This window comes from Temnothorax longispinosus, chromosome 10 (genome assembly GCF_030848805.1).
Source record: "Temnothorax longispinosus isolate EJ_2023e chromosome 10, Tlon_JGU_v1, whole genome shotgun sequence".
Lineage (NCBI taxonomy): Eukaryota > Metazoa > Arthropoda > Insecta > Hymenoptera > Formicidae > Temnothorax > Temnothorax longispinosus.
In genome coordinates this window covers 15,768,109-15,787,490 of record NC_092367.1, presented here as the reverse complement: position 1 = coordinate 15,787,490, position 19,382 = coordinate 15,768,109, and the positions used below count along the sequence as shown (strand labels likewise).

At 36.8% G+C, this 19,382-nt stretch overlaps 1 protein-coding gene across 1 annotated transcript in view; it reads right to left on the bottom strand.

Annotated features, from left to right (window-relative positions):
* The window catches only part of Wb (wing blister), a 144,888-nt gene that overhangs the window by 116,703 nt on the left and 8,803 nt on the right, over positions 1–19,382 (bottom strand). The gene's annotated exons all lie outside the window — the stretch shown is intronic.

Genomic DNA, 19,382 nt, shown 5'->3' with positions numbered 1-19,382 from the left:
AAAATTCATTATACTCGCTGTTCATAATTTTTAAATGGATAGTTATATCACTTGTAATTTATAATATAAATAATAAATATTCCGTTTATTCCATTTCTTTTTTGGAGAAAAATTGTAACAATAATTTTCAAAATGTCTAAAATGTTAACTAAATAAAAAATTGCAAGAGAACATTTTATCTTGATTAAAAATACTTCTTGCTTAATAGATTACAATTTTACATGTGTCATAAACTTCTAATAGTTATAATTAATTTTATAAGAAACGCTTCTCACATATCCACCGCATATGCGATATCCGGAATATGTGCAAGCTCCGTTCGATCAGAGACGTCAATTACAACGTACTATAACACGCGCATGTAATTACATTCGGACGAATGTCAGTTGCAATTACAATACACCAAAAAAGTCGCTATTTTTCGTGTACGGGCGACGTCGATCGACGCAACATCTCCGATTGGAAAAGCCGCGTGAGCGGAGGACGAAAAGAAGAAAGAGTAAAAGAAAAAAGAAACGTATAATCGAAGCGACGTGTCCCGATCCCGTCATTTTCTGCTAGGCAACGTATCCATCAACAGGTTTTGACAGAGCGCAACGCGAAACCAGTTGCGGGGCAGCGTGGAGATGCAGCGCGAAGATGTAGCGAACAGGTTCGTCGTCGCGTCGGTTCTCCGGCGGCGACACCTGAACGGGTTACCCGCGTGTATGTACATCGTACGACACGTGAAGAAACGTGACGAGCCTATCCCCGGGAGAAAGAGAGGGAGAAAGAGAGAACAGCGCGCAAGAGATAAAAGACACTTTGCGCCGGTGATAATGAATTGATCATCGTTCGCATCGTGGAAATTGCAACGGCAGAAGCAATCGGTCGGGTTTTCTTTTTCCGACACGACTTGAGAATTGATTAGCGGTTGACAGAACTTTAATAACTCGTCGGACGTTTTTATTCGCCTTTGGATTGATGACATATACGTAAATTGTCTCTAATCCTAGGCTCGTTATTATTTACGCTAGATAATGTCGACGCTAATACATGCCATCTCGTGCTTTGATATCATGATTTTCTTGAACCTTTGAATAAAATAAATATCGAAAATTCTTTTGTATCGCGAGTGAGATCTTGATTTTGATCTCAGATTTAAGATATATGTTGAGAATTATGCGTTGTATCCTGCCAAAAATCGCTGTTATTAGTCAGTATTATATGTTGCGGGTGTACGTACGACTCGCACGATCCATCACACTTGATTAATGTTCACTGCGTGCGGATTACACGCCGCCACGTAAGAGCGCATGGCGGTAAATAATGATCCTTCGGTATCACTCATTTAAACAATATTTAATAACAGCCCAGGTTAAAGCTTACACAGCCGATATAGCGAGGGAAAGATCGTTAACGACGCTTTCCAAGCGCTACGTAAAACGTGCTAATCAGATTATAATCGCATTGCAATATTTCACGTCGCTAATGAGCCTTTTGCCATATTCTCGATTAACTCGCTTTTTTGAATACACGTTTTGCAATATTAATGCATGAGAAAGATAAATGAGTCTCTAACATATTTATGTACTTATGTAAATTATGTACTACTTGTAAAGCAAAAAAATTTGAAAGCTTGTGATAATTTGCTAAAAGACTTAAATTTAAATTTTAAAATAATTTTTGTTTGTAACCTCGTATTAAGCTTGAGATTATTCTCAAAATTAATCAGTATACTCTTTGTACACAAAAGCGACATGCGCACATAGTACGCAGAAAGCATCCCACGCGAAGTCATCTCGTTCATCATACCAGAAAATCCCTAACAAAACAAATGCCCGCCACGTAAAAGGCGAAGCCTCGCTCGCTGTTCTGGGTCCGGTGACGAATCTGTACGAGTCCCACTAAGCCCCCATGCGCACTCACGTATAGCTCCCTATTTCAAGAACAACGTGGCAGAAATCTCCCGGACGTGCTGCTTGCACCAAACTGCGCGCATTATGCGCGCGTGGAAAGAAAGCAACTGGGCGTTCGTCGGAGAACGAGCGGACGCGCATTGTGCGCGTGTCGGGCTGCAGTAGTCTGCCAACGAACCGCTCCTATTCCTCTCGTGACTAGACTATTGTTTGAATGGGAAAGCGACAATAATGACATCTCTCATTAAAGGTACCTAATAATGTGCGAACATTCATTTCACTTCCAAATAAATGAGTCAACACATTTTATGACATTTTGTCAAATATTGTCAAAAAACAAAATTCTTCGAAAGATACTCTACGTTTTAAATTATACGTATAAAATAAATTTGCACTGTTTGATGTACCAAAAGAGAAAAAAAATATCTGTACACTTAGACCACATCAGTGAAATTGGATCACATCAGAAAAATATCAGCGCCTTCATATTTTAAACATGACAAATTTGTATTAAAGAAAAACTTTCATATATTACTCGCAACAACTTTACATTCCATCTTCATTCCACATTCTTATGGAAATTCAAGGAACGATTTAAATCCAAACGATCGAGTTCTAGGTAACGCACCATCCTTCCCGTCCTTGAAGCATCCATCGATTATCGTGAATCACGATCGCCTCTCCCTGCCTCACCGATTGCACCCCCGATTGCACCTTGCAACTACTACCGTAACGATCGCTCTGCGAATTCCAAAGAGACGCGTTCGACACGCTGAAAGCGCTCCATGCATTTCCAACGCACAGCAAACGCGTGAAACATTGAACGCGGGCGTGGTTCGCGTTGACACACGGGATTGGAGACGCGAGTGATCAGGAAATTGGCAGAGGCTTGGTTCGAGAACATTTACTACACAGTCATTTTGTCGTGAGCGATGTATCCTTCCGTTCATGAATTGGCCTGTCCGCCAATGTTTCAAGACACACGTCCCACGATCAAATTATGCAGCTCAAGCGAAACGCAATAATGAAATACAATGATTATTTACCGTGGCATTATATAGAGATACTTAATCGCAAATGTGTGCGAAAAAAGGAAATAAAAAATTAAAATAAAAACCTAAAATGTATTGCAGCACACAATAATATATAGATATGTATAAAAATATTAGAAAATACTATGTTCAATAAAATATTATAAGATTAAATCCATTGCATTTATTTAAACACTGTTAATTAAGAGCTTATATTTAGTGTTTGCTTCAGTCCCATTTTTTAGAATTTACTACGTCAAAATCAATTACTCCGAATTCTATAATTAGTCATCTACTTAAATATGTTTACTAAGAAAATATATATTCAAATTTAAAAGATGTGTCTTGTTACCGGCTTCCGTGCTTATAGACGAGCACGCTCTACATTTAGAGTGCATCGCGCTTTCTCTTCTCTCGTGTCCAACTATATACTCCACTTTCTCATATGTACATACTCTCTTCTTATAATAGTCGCAACATGGCAAGGGGGAGGATCACGTGCACGGCGATTCCAGAAAAGGAGCAGAGACTACGGCATTGTGTCATGTCTGCGCACGAAATCGGAGTCTTCTCTCCTGCTTCGTGCGCCTCTCTTCCTCTGCCTCTCTCGTACTGCCGTGAAGCGACTTAAACCTGCTACGAGTGACTGATGACGACAGAAATAACCCCTGTTCCGTCTTTCCGCCCGCCGGCCGGCCGGCCGGCGCGCGGCGTGGCACGACGCACGTGTCCACGTGCGTGTGTAGTAAACCTACGCAACGTCATGCGAGAGAGGAGACTGTGATTCGCGTGATTCGCATGCAAGCAACGCCAAGAGATATACCGAGTACGGAGAATGACGTCGGTGCATCGCGCCGCGGTGCTGCACGCTCGATAGAGTTCGCGTCGTCGCGGTAAAGACTTCTGGTAATTACCACCGAAGAGTTGCCGTTATTATTAGGATCATGTCGTCGTAACCCTGCCTGCTCAGCGTCTTTACGATTTGTCAACGACCAAATCGATTATCCTAAGACGATATTATCCCGGGACAAGAAAAGATCAAAAAGCTTATTTGAATCTATAAACGGAAACTAAATAGAAGAAGAAGACAAAATAAATTTTAAACCTATTTTTACGATGTAACCAATATTATATCTAAACTTTGACAAAATTTATAATGGAAAGTTTTCAGTTATTCATTGTGTGCTTTCTCTAACAGAAATTAATCTTCCGAACGGTACTATGACTCATCCAAAAGTCTAATCGTATACGAATAGAGAGCGCAGATTTATACCGAAAAACAATGACGACATACGGTCATTTGTTACGGTCCGTTACACGCGTTACAAGCTCATTGTGTTCTGCAAAAAGCAGCTCCTTCCTCTTGAAAATCAAATGAGACTCGCTTAACCCATTCTTCGTCAGGAAGAATTTTTTGTTCCGCTAATAGGTGCAGCGTGTCCTCTCGAAGAACTCGAGGGGCCGCACTTAAGAGTTCCATTTCCTCTCGTGTTCACGATAACGTATTTACAAAATATCCTGATGTGGTTTGGTTCACATGCAACTGGGCCGTGCCAGGAACGCGCTTGGTGGTCCTTATGACTAATAGTTCAGCCAGCTACAGCTTGTTTCACCCGTGTTTCAAGGATCGCATCCTCTTGTGAAAGAAAAGAAAAATATGTATGTACCCACCAAGCGAGCCACTGACTTGATTCAAGTCTCTTGCACGGTGACGTAAGATTAAGTAACTTGAGCTCCTGAAGCGGCTTTCAAAAAATTTTTTAGGATTATAGTAATTAATCATGGATTATTTCAGTGATTCAAACTCAAAGGCAAATAAATTATTGTAATGAGACTGAAAAAGTAAAATTACTAACGATATTACATTCTGTTCTATATAATATTGAATTAATTGACAAGTATTAATGATGGAATATCATACATATTTTCAACAAATAATAGGTACATTGATTTTATTTAATTAAATTGCACAAATATAACTGTTCGTTATTTTTAGGTATACCTAAATAAATTTTTCCTATTTATTATTTTATAATTTATATTATATTTAAGACACGCAAATAGTCTCTCTTTCTTTCCCTCCTTCCCCCCTCCCCCTCCCCCCTTATTATTTCCCGAAAAATTGAAAAAATTAAAAAACTGATTTTTAAAAGATCGGTAAGTAACGAAAAATTATATACTTTATGGCACTCCCCGGGAAATTCAACCCCTACTTTATGTACAATTCTTTGAGATTCGGTCATTCCGAACCGGTTTCCAAAAAGATCGGTAACAAAAAATAGTACACTTTATAGCACGGGAAATTATACTCCTTCTTCATGTATAATTTTTTGAGATTCAATCAATTATTTCCCTAAAAATTGGAAAAATTAAAAAAACCGGTTTCCAAAAAGATCGGTAACAAAAACTGTACACATCATGGCACTCCCCGTAAAATTCTACCACTACTTCTTTAAGATTCGGTCAATAAATTCCCGAAAAATTGAAAAAATTTCCGTACCGGCTTCCAAAAAGATCGGTAACGAAAAATTATACACTTTATATGCCCCTGCTTGATCTATAATTCTTTGAGATTCGGCCAATTATTTCCTGAAAAATTGAAGAAATTAGAAAAACCGGTTTCCAAAAGATCGGTAACAAAAAACTATACACCCTATAGCACTCCCCGGGAAATTCTACCCTTATTTCATATACGTTTGGTAAAAATTCGGTCCATTGGTTTCCGAGATCATAGCGGACAAAAAAAATGCAAACCCTGTTGCTTTATAATAATAGTATAGATTAAGGAAATGTGCATGCGCGAACCAACATTACATTTTCACAGTCATTAAGATACGCGCGCAGTAAATCGCGCTATCATTGACGGTAACAACGATGAAATAGTGCGAGGTAGCATACTCGTTTCGCCAGCGGGCTACAAATCAAGTAATGGATACTGGTATCGGAACGGGTATCCGTAATGAAATATTGGCTCAGGAATGGAATCGCGGCGGGCCCACAGTTTATTGTTGCGTCATTCGTCGTCGTAAAGCCCACTCGCTTTTAAAGATCGACGCAACACGTCAAGTAGTGTATGTACGCATGAAACATGAATGGAAATCACGGCGGTCCCGTTGGCGACACGTGCAATGAGTTAACACTTGACGTGGCGAAGAATCCGGATGCTCAACAATAATTATAATAAATTATCGAGCGTGTCGTATCTGTGAGGAGAACGTGTCGCTTTACATCTCCATTAACATATCGGGCGGTGTAAAACGCGGTTCGAACGAGCGCGTCTGTTAGCTGATCGGTGGAAAGTGAGAAAGCGGTAGTCTTGAGCGTCCAAGTTTCATCAGGAATGCTACTTTAACTGTTCTTTCTTCAATGGGTCTAATGTCAATTTATGTGTTCGGGCATGCCAAGAGGTGAGAATTTTCTGAGGAAGGAAAACCCCTAGCACTCTACAATCTCAAAAAGTACGACCCCGAAAATTGTGGCTATAGAATAGATTCTTAAAGGACCCCTCTTGTAATTCTGAGATTCGGTTTCGGATACAGCACGCGCGCCATTGTGCGATTGTGATGAATTCCGGGATTTCCACCACTTTTCATTCTCGGATCTTCTTTGGCAACCGCGAGACTAAGCAAAGAAGAAGCACCGTATGCTTTCCAGACGGTCGGTGTATTTTTGTAGACACCCTATTGAGACAGTGAAAAGAAGTGCTCGCGACCGCCACTTCAGCCTGTCAAAGTCAATTTTCTTCATATGAAGTATAAGCTAGAGCTGTATACCGTCATTGAACTGAAGTACGTCTGTACGTCTGTACGCGGTAAAAGACATTCCGACATTTCTTAATGCTGATTACGAGCTCGCTGCATTTATAAGCTATTTCATACATCTGACTACTTGTGCTACCACTTAGTAATAAATTTAAAGCTACTGCATTGTAGACAACTCGTATTCTTTAATCTGAGAAATTTCAACAGCATTAGAAGTCTTTTTATATTTGTATAAAACTAACGATTTTTACGTAAATTTTTAATTTCACTGTTTCATTCTAATAGTCGGAAAAAAAATTATACGTTTCAATTAAATGTCAATAAGAAATAATTAACTATAATCAATCTTAAACGTGACAAAGATTATTAATATGAGAGAAGAATATCGTTCCTCTGTTAAAGTTTATTTGCTTTTAAAATCTCAAAGATGTCGACTGTAAAATTAATTTATTAAACCAGACTTTAACGAGCGTTGCGTCTCTGTGATCCTCGAGCCTATCATCGCTGCCATTAATAAGCGTCGAAGAATCACGTTCGTAACTCGTGATATATTTCGATATATCGCATTTTCACTTGATTTACACGGATGCCTGGAATTACAGGTGCGTTTGAACGCCGCGAGAAATCGATTATCGATCCGGCTATTCGTATAAGTGGCATCCCGCGGCGAATATCAGGCCGAAAACGAAAACCTGTCGGTGTAGCCATAATTGATGCCTGCCGATCGCCATGCGGCTCAATCGATTAATCAGACTCGCTCTCGGTGGGATTAACGAGGTGTAATATTAATGGTCACGGTACTCGAACGCGCCAGTCAAGAATTCGATGCGATACGACGTAGGGATAAGAGAGAGATTAACAGAAACGGCGTTTGGCACTCGGCGGTGAACTCGCCGCAATTAAACGCAATCTGATCTGTCTCAACGTGCGTTGAACTCATTATAATTGCTACATTATATTTTGATTAGCGGAATTATAATCCTCATTCTGAATGATCATGCAAGTAAATCCGAAATCCGAATCGCGTGATTTTAAATTTTTTAGCTTCCTGAAGTTACGCGACTTGAAATTTTTATATATCTAGAACATAAACTACATAAAGTATACAAATTTTTAAATACACGTATATTATACAAATATGAATATACTTATCATGTTATGCCAAATGAATCTATTCAAAAATGCATTTGTATGTTCGTAGCTAGATTCAGAGCAACGCTATGCAACGCTAAATTCATGTCGTGTACAAGTACTCTTTACAAACTCTTCGTTCTCTCTCTCTCTCTCTCTCTCTCTCCCTCACAGAACGATTACGAATACAAGAAAGAATGCAAATAGTACAATGAGAGGATGCAAGTAGCGACTACTGTAATAAGCGAGCGTACACACGGTAACAATTCTTTGTTTACACACGTCCGGTGCACCTGGTGCGGTAAACGTCAAAACGGATTGCAATTGCGGATACGGCAAATGCAGCGTCCCGCGAACGACCGGCCGCGCGAGTTGCTTTCGTGGCGCGTGCAATTTAAATGTCTGAGTGGCGGACGGCGTGCAACCACGTGGCCGCCACGTTCGATAATGAACTCGAAACAGTGTGACCGTCTCGCGTAAAGTATCCCTACCGATGATAACAATGGTGATTGTGAGTCGCCCTGCGATTAATCGTTTCCCAACCTATCCTTCTCTCATTATGTATGTACGCACTTGACAATGTATTTACAAATGGATACAATATCCCGCAATTAATAACAATGGTGTTTGAAATGGTGTGCTAATATTTGTGGAACTAGCATTTTGACACTACTGTTAATTAGCACTTGCTTGTAAAAGACGTGACTATACATTAAATGATTTTAACATTGCAAAAGAAGAAAAATATCAAAAATTATCAAATTATAAATTATACTGTCAATCAAATTATAAATTATTCTATCATATTAAACAATGTACTTGCTATCTATTCAATTATATGCGCTTTCGCGAGATTACAAATACTCAATCAACGTTGAAGTTATGCGGAAAGCAGGGCCATATTAGCTTTTGAAGAATTACACAATAACGGTATACTGATGTCCCATTAAGCAATACGGCGAAAATAAGTACAGAGAAAGAAATACGGAGGAGCAGACGGAGTGAAATATGGGAAAAGGGGCAGAATAAAAACGTAATTCGCGGTAATTGCCTTTCTGAGATATTCGAGTGCGCGTGCATTGCGCGACAATCATGAAGTATGTCCATGTGTGCACGCGTGCTCGACAATGAAGCTTACAATCAATGGTGTCGAGAGAACTTACGAGCCTCGCTCTCCTAGTATAACAAGTGGTTCTCAGACCGATAAGCCGACCGAGAGCTCGGAACTTTTTCCACACGAGAGTTATAGCGAGGCAATAATCTGTGACGTGCGAGTCTCTCCACCGAAATCTAAACACCGCACGCTACTTAGGAAGAGCCATATTTTTGATACATTATAAGTAGTTTCCCTACAGCTTGTAAATCGTGGTTTTTTCGGTGTAACGCGAGATAACGAAGTATGTAATGGCGTACAAGGCTGTAAAGTACGAGATACTTTAAATATATCATAGCCAGAGTTCCAGAAACAATCTTACGAAAGAACCGAGGTAACTTTTACTAATTATCCTAATAATCTACTTTGTAATAAAAATATATGGAAGATTAATAATACAAAATTTAAAATAGCATTAAATCGTAAGTCACGAAATTATAAGTTTTTTTTTTTTTAAGTAGAATATTTAACTGTAGAATATTTAATTTCAACGTAGTTGCGCGAAAAAACGATAACCATGAACATTTATTAATTGCGCTTATTCTCGATTACATTTTGTTAATCATGGGGATAACTAACGTGAGCAAGCAATACGTGTTGAATTTAGTCTATCAGATCATTGGATCAAGCGGGCTTCGATCTCATGTCCGTAAACGTATGTAGCAACAAATTAATGGTCATACTGCCCACGACGGTGGCCGACTTACATTACGTTCTACTCGGACGAACGCATTCTCCTTCAATCGGTCGAATCGTGACAGCGCTGCCCACACGATATTCGTTCATGTACCTATACCGATTATTAATCATCCCGTCACTCTGACCAACGAGCCTTTTAATTCAATCTCCTCTGCGACACGCTAATGGTTTATTGATAACTACCGCGAGACGTAACGAAATCTAAACGAGATGCATCACGCGCACATAGAGTGGGATTAACTCAATTTATGACAATCCATTTCAGTTAAGTGCATTTTAACTTAACTGCTGTTCACTATAGAAATCTGTTAGACTTTAATGCTTAAGATAATTTGCAAACTAAAACTTGACGTTACAATTTTTTGAAAATTCAAACAACAGCTAAAAAATGTAGATTTTTCATATTTCAAATAAATAATTTATTCTCTACATCACTCTACAATATTTTGTACTCATGATTTTATAATAGTAATTAATTTAATACTCCGCAAAAAATTATGTGCTTCGTGAAAAATTTTTCTCTGTAAATATAGATCCCACGACTTTGCCGATTCCGGAACTCTTCGCGAATGCTCGGATGACTCCTATATTATTGCGCTGAATCATTTCGCTCGAGGTTTTACGCTGGCAATAACCGCATTCGGACCTCCCAGACCGCAATTTAGAATGATAGCTATGCAAATTGAACAGCGCTTCGGCCAATCAACCCCTTTCGTGGAAGCGCTGACTTCTTTCGAAGAGCCTGCCGCTTTCTCGGTGCGAGGCGACATCGCCGCCCTGTGACAGGAAACGTTCTCTCCTCTCCTGCGAGTCCTTATCTTAATTGCACCACCGACAAAGGATCTGATCTGCGAGCGTGACTGGCTCGTCCCTTTCAAGTGTCTGGCGCGCTGTCAGCTCGCTGACGTCTTTACAACAAAGTGTATAAAGCGCACGTGGGGAAGACACGTTGCAAATCGTTGAATTAAACTCGCCGTCGACTGCGCATTTTCCCGCCCGATCGCTTCCGCGTCGACGACTTTCGTCACGGTGCGGCGTGCCGCATCGGAGTTAACTGTATTAATAAATAAATGTCTGTAAATTAATACCTCTAATCGGAATGGAGAAAATAATTGGCTAATGTTGCAATTATTTGAATCGATATTAAGTACGCTGATAAGAAATTAGTAAAATTTGTTTTCATAATTAATAATGAATTTAGTTTCACGGTAACCAAATGGTCATGCATATTGCAAAATATTAATTTTTTAAATGCGCAAAGAAAGTTGCGCAAAGCGCTTAACGCGCATGTTTCAGCGAATACGAGTTTGACCACGTAAAAAAAGAAATTTTTTAACCCGCTATCGAAAAGTCAAGTGATTACCGCTTTCTAAAGCGAGATGTTCGCAAGGGTGATTTATATGGCGGCGAAAATGTCGATTCACCGTGAAAAGTACGCCGCTGACTTTCTAAGCGACATAAATCTCACCGTACGGCAATTTACTGCGATTTTGTACAATGAAACCGCCGCGATTAGATGATTCAACGGCAAAAGGGTCAACACCTGTTTCATTCTATCCCATTAATATCAATTAACTTTTATTAGTTGGGTTACTTAACGTTTATCTTTTCTTATATTCTTTTTTCCGGTAACAAGATTTACGAAACTACATAATTACAAAAGTCAAATGTTACACGATTTAATTGTCAAATGTTATATGAGTTAACGCTTATAATTAATCGTGATAAAAGGAAATACAGTAAAATTTTTATTTAAATTAAAGAATCTAAATAAACCATGAGCTTTAGCTATTCTGCTTCATCTATATTAAATATATATATGGATTTTACTCCTATTTCTTCATTATTTTTATAAATTAGGTTTTATCTTGTTTCCATTTCTTCTCAAATATTTATCAAACTATCACTTATAAAAATGTGTGCATATCATGTATGAATGATATGTCTAAATATATGTGAGTATTCGCAGTATTAACTCAGGTTCGCGGCGCTGAATGACTTTGCAGAATTATTTCTATTATAATTCCCCCTACGAGTATTATCTCAGGCACAATATTTGACATCTGTAAATAATATCTTTAAATGCATTTTTATTATTTATTGTCTCATAAAAATTAATTATAAAATCAGAACAAAAACAAACATTGTTTTATATTTATAATAATCTTGTGTCGTGCACGTTAAGAGATTTATTTTTGAAATGTAACTTACGACGTGAAGTCGATATATCATATTTATGTTCAATATAGTGGTTAGCATGGAACAAACAGGTTTATGAGTTAAAGCGTCAGATAAATTTCATCCGGAATCAACTGTTATCGGAAAAATATGCGTCGAAACGTCGTTTATCAACGAGATATTTTACGACTCATCAACCACGCTTTACAAAATATGTGTTGAATAAATATAGAATGTTAATTGGAAAATTAATTTAGGTATCTATATTAAGCTACCTAACAAGCCAAATTATCAGAAAAAATTGTATATGGAATTATATAATTTGCTAATTATTTGCTATTTTTGCTTTTAAAAGTAATTTTTTTGCTCCAGCTATTAAAAAGTTACGAAGGATAGCTGGATAGCTTCTTAATCTTGTTTCGTTAATAGAACGTGGTATTTTCATGTTTTCAGCGAATGCAATTCTCCGATTAAATTTATAATTAATAGTATATTTTACGAGCTTCGTTATGTCTTCTTATTTCTGCATATACGTTATATTTACATAAACTTTTATATTGCCCGTCACTTCTTACATTGTTCCCATTCTCATTAATTTTCACAGTAATAAAGCTTGCGATTAATTATACTGATGCACTCGTTTAATTTTTACGCGGTAACGGATTTGTGTGTATCTTCCACGAAAACTAGCAAGGCATTTCAACGACTTCAACGAAAACTCTTGTGAAAATATATACGATTTATTTCGCGGATACCGTAAATCGATCTTATTGGCGTGACATAAAGAGGCCACATCAAGAAGCTCAATTTCATCGATAAATTACTGTTTCTAATCAGGAGAGACAATGCAAAGTGCAATCTTGGTCATGAATATAATTCTTGTTCAATTAAAAACTGCTTTCAAAGTTTTCTCCCAACGTTGAGTATAAAAGAATTACGAAATAGTGTGCGATATACGATAAAATCTCAAGATAAAAATCAATCTACATTATAGATATTGTTACGGTAACAGTAAATTTAATTTGCATCTGCATTAATAAATAGCTTATATACAGAAGAATTTATGTGCTTTCATCAAAATAAATTACTATAAGAAAAAGCGAATAATTAATAATTATTCTTGAAACTTGTCAGTTATCTAATATCTAGGTTAGATTCCGATAACTCTGGCGCCTTAATTTGACGATGGTTTCTGGTAGTACATTTAATGCTGAACAAAAAATTATATAGGTCTTATAGGGCTAACTGCTCTGGTTTTCGAGATATACAGTGTTAAACTGTATGTTACAGGTAAAGAATGTATCACAAGAACACGCATACCTTTTCCACTCGAGACAAAAACGTAAACAACGTAAGATATTTCGAGGTCTACCCTCTCTCCTCTGACTTGAATATAGGGCGAAACAAGTAGGTTTATCATTGTCACGGTTCGTGTTTTCAACTTTTCACGCGAACCGAGGTTCACCGCCACCTCCCCCCTGCTTTCGAAGGAAGTGCGGTAGCCCCTCCCTCGCTTACGTGTGTACTGTTTATACACACACAATTGAAGTATTATTTAAAAATTCATATTATTTATTTTTAACTTTAACACTGTATATCTCGAAAACCAGAGCAGTTAGCCCTATAAGATGTATATAATTTTTTGTTCAGCATTAAAAGTACTACCAGAAACCATCGTCAAATTAAGGCGCCAGAGTTATCGGAATCTTGCCAATATCTAGTAACATCTATAAGAGAAAAAATTTAAATAAAAAGTAGAAAAACACTAAAGTTTATATCGTCTTTATTTTTTATAGACAGTGTAATATCTGTATTTACTAAACTATAATTTTCTCCTATTCGATTTACTTTTTTCTTTGACAGATCTCCTTGCAAAGACTGGTATTTAATTTATGAGCTGGTTCAACAGTGCACGTTGCACGATGTTATCTTCACGATCATTGCAATCTTATTTACATTAGTCGGCACAGTTGATACTACTAATTAACGTAGATACAAGTTAGCAATGTTTAACTAGAATCTTTAGAGCGGAAATATATTTTCTGATATCTTGATGCATCATCAGAGATCGAATAACAAAATTGCGCAGTCTATCATGCATAAAACAATTTTCATTATCGATTTTAATTTAAAAAAAAATTGTGAAAAAATAAATTTATTAAATTAAAAATCCACGTGTAATAGTAATATGTAATAGTAAATAAATGTACAATATATTATAAAAATAAACACTAAAAATTGATATTGGTTATCTGTTGTTTTTACAGTGATTAAAAAGACATAACATATCAAAATTCAGCGTCAAAATAATTCTCTTTCTCAATGTTCTTCAAATGCATCTGGTATATAGTAAGACAATTTATTTGTTAGAAATCAAATTCTTTTATTTGGATTTTAACACTGGTTTCATTAACGCATTAATGCATTAACGCATAAATGCATTAATAATGTGTCAATTAAATCAACGAGAATTGATTTTAATATCTAATTACTTTTGATAATCTTAGTAAAAACAAGCGACTTGTTACAAAAATTGAAGAAAAAGTTATTTTATGGGTATTCAGAATTTTCTTCACGATTGTTAAATATTTATCTCTTATATTCCTATACATTCTAATTTTATCACAATTCCATGAAAATAAATTGTTCTCGATTTATTTTAGTTTTTTTTGTTCTTTTTGCAAAGAAAAATTTTCTGACTTAAAAACCAAAAAAAAGCAAAAGATACCATATGGTTTTTTGACCATAGTCGATGCAAGGGACAGATAAAGAAAGAGGCTCTATCTGTCCAAGAAGACTGCCTTAAACAACCTTGGCCTTAGCCTTAGAGCAACTGCATCTCAACGAGAGCCGCGGCTTTCGCGCAAGCACGTCGGCGTTTCTGGCGAAGCGGCAAAAAGCGACTTGCAAGCAGCGGAGCGGGATGAAACGAGTGCATGTGGTGGCGCTAATAAGAGAGCACTGAATTAATCGTCGTACGCAAGAATGCATCCGTGAGACCTTCCCGAGATTCCTTTAGATGTGAGGGATGAAAAACGTTGCCAACACGATCGAACTCTGTCTGTTTCGTGAGTTATATCAGATTTAAATAAAAAATTTCATGCAGATATTAAGTTTGGAGCGTTCATAAAAAAAATTATTGAATTGCTTTAATTTAAAAAAATTATAAAAGAATATATATTTATATGAAAAACTATTAAATTATAACAAATAAACCAATTTAAAAGTAATAAACAAATAACAAAAGATATAAAGAAGAGAGCAGGATAAAATCTTCACAAAAACACTGATTCTTGAGATTTGTGGTAAAATACACAAGTGTAAAAACAATCTCTAAGATTCTTGACTGTAAAGATAAAATAGTTTGTTAATAGTCGAAACCCAAAAGTGCTCAATTAAGCTCCGAAGTATCCGTGCGTACTTGTATATGTATAAATGATAACTTGCATATGCGTAAATGAAAAATTCCCAACAACCGTTTCTGCGTTTTGTGCCAAAATGTACAAAGTGCTAGGAGATTCTCCAAAATTTATTACGTTAAATGAAATAAAGCTCCTTAACAGACAAGGCCTGGGAAGTGCTCCATTTAACCAGATGTATCCACGCGTTTTTTGTTGTATTTATTATACATGTCTTTATCTATTATATGTCTCTTTGTATAATCCTTTTTGATTAAGACAAAATTTTTAATTTTTACTCCAAAAACGCTCCAAAATTTCAGCTACAAAAAATTTCGGACTTAATAGTCAAAATCCGTTTTTAAATAAGATTTTCATGTGTCAATTATACAACAAGTGTATATGCGCAATCTATTACGCACAAGACGACTTTATTCATTATCGATTTCGAACGTTATACATAAACGTTGAGTCACATGATATTTTGTGTCCACCGTGATATTCTCTAAAGTATATTGTGTAAGCAGTTCTCATTGTATAGTTATCTTTCGGCGGCATATTTCCGGTTTTTGGTGGCGCCCTGAGGCAGCGGAAAAAACAGAGCGATAAAGGCGAGCGAGTAGGCGTCTCGATCTGAAAGATGCAATTTTCGGACGAGTGGGCGGTTAAGCGCGCGAGGAGGTGAAACAGAGAGGAGCAGGTTGAACGACCGAAACGAGAGATCGAAACACACACCGAATGGACATTTTTATTCTACCGCCGTTGACTCCTCGTTCGAGGATCATGCAAGCGAGCGAACGAATCAGGCGAGAAGGTGCTTCGCCTTAACGCACGTTCGCCTTTACGACCGTCGATCGACCGCATTTCGTCACGCATTTTTTTTAGCCGCAAATATCATATCAAAGTATTAACTTTTATAGTACAGAAAGAGTAAGATAAAACTAAAAACATCAAAAATTAAAAAGATTTATATTCTTTTTAATTACTTTATTTAATAATAATTTTTGAAATTAGATTTTTTTAACAGTGCCGACGAAATTCTAAACATTATCTTGGCTAAGTTTATGAAACAATTAATTGACGTACGTTTTAATATATGCGGCTTAAATACTGAACATTAGCAAAATACACGATGCAGATTCGTACACCTCTGTATATGAAAGACGACAATTATGCTCTTTACCGGCCGTGCTTTGTGATTATCGTGCGTTGGATTCGGGAGAAACGATTACACACGCGCTTGGTGAACACGGAAGTTAACATTTACACGCACGGAACGCTTAAGGCGTGTGAAATACCGCGTCCGTTAACGCGAGCAGCACAGGGGGCCTGACCGCGTTGCAGATGCAAGAAATTTCGTAGCGAAAGCCGAGAAGGAACGCCGACCGCCATTGCTGGTCGTTTCGTGTAATTCGACGGTTATTACCTTCGTAACATCCAATTTGGTATCGTGGGTTATCGATTTTACGCGTCCTCGAACGTGAACTTCAGCAAAGAGCTCGGATATTTATTTCCAATGTACCAACGTTATACTTATTCTGCAGATAACAAAAATGCATCATTGATACATTTACCGGTGTGTAAAAAAAAGGTGATATTGGTTGAAAAAACAAAATCAGAAATAATTCTTGAAAGAAAAAAAATCGACAGTAAATAGCAATTACAAAAATAAAAAATAATACATGTGCAGTAATTTTCTAAAAAAAGTCGAGTCTTTATAGATTCTTATTGTAAAAATATACAGAAAATGTACAGAAAATTATCAACAAAATTGATACCCTATATTTATTTGTCACACGCAAGAATTTTTTTTTAGAATTAGCATTCTTACCGTAAGTCGTGACTATTATCGTTAATGTTGAATTTATATTCCGAGCGATTCGCGTCAATCACGCGCGGGTATCCTCTTACGGCGATTCTTGAGCGATTACTTGCGCAGTTACCTGCAGCTTGTCGATCGCTATCGACGCTTCGTCGACGCGATCACCGCGTGTCCTCGGAACGATTTGTATTCCGTCAAAGGCCGGTTGCCGTTTTGCAAGGGATACGTGTAGGTAACCATCTCACCTCATCATTGCTACCATGCGATCGCTATTATCGCTCGCACATTAACGGCGAAATTGCACGGAGCGTCTGTTTTGAGATCCCGCAGCTTGAAAATATAACGTGCGATGCATTATAGAATCGTTCTACTAAATTCTACTTGCTCTCGATCAAATACGCCGATCAAACAATCTCGGGGACGTCAACCGTTTTAAAATAATTTGGACATCAACGAGTCTCGGATGCAAAGAATCTCGATTCATCTGCAGCATCTGGCGAGACTTCCTGCCACACACGACAGAACCTATTTACGAAACGGAGTTTTACGCGCAAAGATTCCCGCCCTCTTCTTTTATTGCGAGACTACACCTTATTCTACTTCCGGTTCGGAGTGAATAAAACACACGACTGAACTCGACAAATCATAACTGGAGCATATCTTTCTATGACTGACACGCGAAGGGTTTTCGAAATCACCGAAATGCAGCTGTTATATATTCGTGAATAAATCCATCACGTATTTTTGCTGTATGGCATATTTTTCTATATAAATATATTATTCATATTGTATGCTTATTAAAATAAATTATTAAAGTTTTAATTATATCATTTCAAATTATAACAGAGTAGAATGTTAAGTATTTTATTACGAGACTTTCAAAAGCACAGTGATGAGAGAATTACGTAAAGTACAATTATTTCAGACATTCTTAACTAATCATCTTAACTAATCATCTACGCTGATAGTTATAATCAATATTACCGGAGACCTCTTCGAGAATACTGCGTATGAAAAGAAGCTTATTCGTTTTCTCTTAGAAATATTCTTGAAAGATGCTACGGGGAGCAAGATAAGATGGTGTAGGAAGTAAATAAGTATACAGCGCTGTGCTCGTCGTGAATCGGTATAAATAGTCTCTCCTTACGAACCCGGATTTTACTGGCTTAATGCGACATTGCAATCGGAGGCAGTCGCCGGACGAAGCTGTCAAGTCCCGCTACTATGAATCATGCCTATTGCTATTCCGGTTTTAAGGTGTTTCTACTTATAAATTTCTGGATCAAGTTTATATATTTCGGAGTCTCTAAAACATGATAACAAATACGTAATCGATCACTATTGATCGATATAAAAGATCGTTACATGTTTCTCACGTGTTCAAAATATTCCTCTTTTTCAATAAATATTTTATACATATTAAATAAATGTTATTATTTTGTATTTTATATAGAAATAAAATCGTAATTATCTAAATTAGAAATTTGAAAATTAATTACTTTAATTGATAGATATATTTTACTTACATAATTAACTTATTATTTGTGAAGACAACAATTATACTTAACACATTGTATATAAATTCATTGCTTAAGTAATAAGGTAAAATTTTTATTACAAAAAATAATTTTAAGTTGGAGATTGCCAAAATTATCTTGACTGGAGTATAAAGTTCTGATTGAAGATCCGGGTGGAAAGAACGATGAAAATGAAGATGCTACGGTTATCCTCATAAGATCACGCTCATCATAAAACAGTGGGAGGTATCGCGATGATCGCATTGAACGTCAACAGAATCGAGAAAGATCCTCGAAATTATCTTCGACCTTTCAGATCGATTCAAAGTTAAGGCGAGATAAAATCCATTATCGCGCGCGTTGCAGATGGAAAAAAATAAGATGTCACGCTCACAACCGTAAAGAAGGATTACACGATCCACAAACTCGCCAAGAGGTAGCAATATATGATTCGTGCTGAGAGAATATGAGAACTGCAATTCCATCAGCTGGACTCAATATAGATATATGCATTTTACATGTTCTACTAAAAGGCCTTTTATGCCTTGGCATATTTCTTATAAGTGCATTGCCAATTAAATTAACTGTTTCTATTTTATATCTGCGATATAAATATAGACATCATGTACGTTATATAAATTTTTGACATTGATAAAGATTTAGGAATTTTAACGAGACAAGGAAAGCTAATTTCAAAAGTAAAAGATTACTGTCCTAAAAATGTAATATAAAATATTAAAATGGAAATATTATCACGATAATATTGCAAGGAAAATAATACTTTTAAACGGCAT